Source organism: Oncorhynchus tshawytscha, linkage group LG08 (assembly GCF_018296145.1).
Source record: "Oncorhynchus tshawytscha isolate Ot180627B linkage group LG08, Otsh_v2.0, whole genome shotgun sequence".
Lineage (NCBI taxonomy): Eukaryota > Metazoa > Chordata > Actinopteri > Salmoniformes > Salmonidae > Oncorhynchus > Oncorhynchus tshawytscha.
The window spans coordinates 4,631,004-4,632,597 of NC_056436.1; positions in this window are offsets into that span (position 1 = coordinate 4,631,004).

A 1,594-nucleotide genomic window follows, 5' to 3' on the forward strand; every position below is an offset into this window, starting at 1 on the left:
CAGTAGCACCGATCCATTTGTTAAGGAGTGTGTCCATAGAAACAGTAGCACCGATCCATTTGTTAAGGAGTGTGTCCATAGAAACAGTAGCACCGATCCATTTGTTAAGGAGTGTGTCCATAGAAACAGTAGCACCGATCCATTTTTTAAGGAGTGTGTCCATAGAAACAGTAGCACCGATCCATTTCTTAAGGAGTGTGTACATAGAAACAGTAGCACCGATCCATTTGTTAAGGAGTGTGTCCATAGAAACAGTAGCACCGATCCATTTCTTAAGGAGTGTGTCCATAGAAACAGTAGCACCGATCCATTTCTTAAGGAGTGTGTCCATAGAAACAGTAGCACCGATCCATTTCCATAGAAACAGTAGCACCGATCCATTTCTTAAGGAGTGTGTCCATAGAAACAGTAGCACCGATCCATTTGTTAAGGAGTGTGTCCATAGAAACAGTAGCACCGATCCATTTGTTAAGGAGTGTGTCCATAGAAACAGTAGCACCGATCCATTTGTTATAGCACCGGAGTGTGTCCATAGAAACAGTAGCACCGATCCATTTGTTAAGGAGTGTGTCCATAGAAACAGTAGCACCGATCCATTTGTTAAGGACCATAGAAACAGTCCATTTGTTAAGGAGTGTGTCCATAGAAACAGTAGCACCGATCCATTTCTTAAGGAGTGTGTCCATAGAAACAGTAGCACAGATCCATTTCTTAAGGAGTGTGTCCATAGAAACAGTAGCACCGATCCATTTCTTAAGGAGTGTGTCCATTTCTTAGAAACAGTAGCACCGATCCATTTCTTAAGGAGTGTGTCCATAGAAACAGTAGCACCGATCCATTTCCATAAGGAGTGTGTCCATAGAAACAGTAGCACCGATCCATTTGTTAAGGAGTGTGTCCATAGAAACAGTAGCACCGATCCATTTGTTAAGGAGTGTGTCCATAGAAACAGTAGCACCGATCCATTTTTAAGGAGTGTGTCCATAGAAACAGTAGCACCGATCCATTTCTTAAGGAGTGTGTCCATAGAAACAGTAGCACCGATCCATTTGTTGTGTAATAGAAACAGTAGCACCGATCCATTTGTTAAGGAGTGTGTCCATAGAAACAGTAGCACCGATCCATTTCTTAAGGAGTGTGTCCATAGAAACAGTAGCACGGATCCATTTCTTAAGGAGTGTGTCCATAGAAACAGTAGCACTGATCCATTTCTTAAGGAGTGTGTCCATAGAAACAGTAGCACCGATCCATTTTTTAAGGAGTGTGTCCATAGAAACAGTAGCACCGATCCATTTCTTAAGGAGTGTGTACATAGAAACAGTAGCACCGATCCATTTGTTAAGGAGTGTGTCCATAGAAACAGTAGCACCGATCCATTTCTTAAGGAGTGTGTCCATAGAAACAGTAGCACCGATCCATTTCTTAAGGAGTGTGTCCATAGAAACAGTAGCACCGATCCATTTCTTAAGGAGTGTGTCCATAGAAACAGTAGCACCGATCCATTTCTTAAGGAGTGTGTCCATAGAAACAGTAGCACCGATCCATTTGTTAAGGAGTTTGAAGTAGAGCGTGCTCCCTCATCTCCTATTCATAT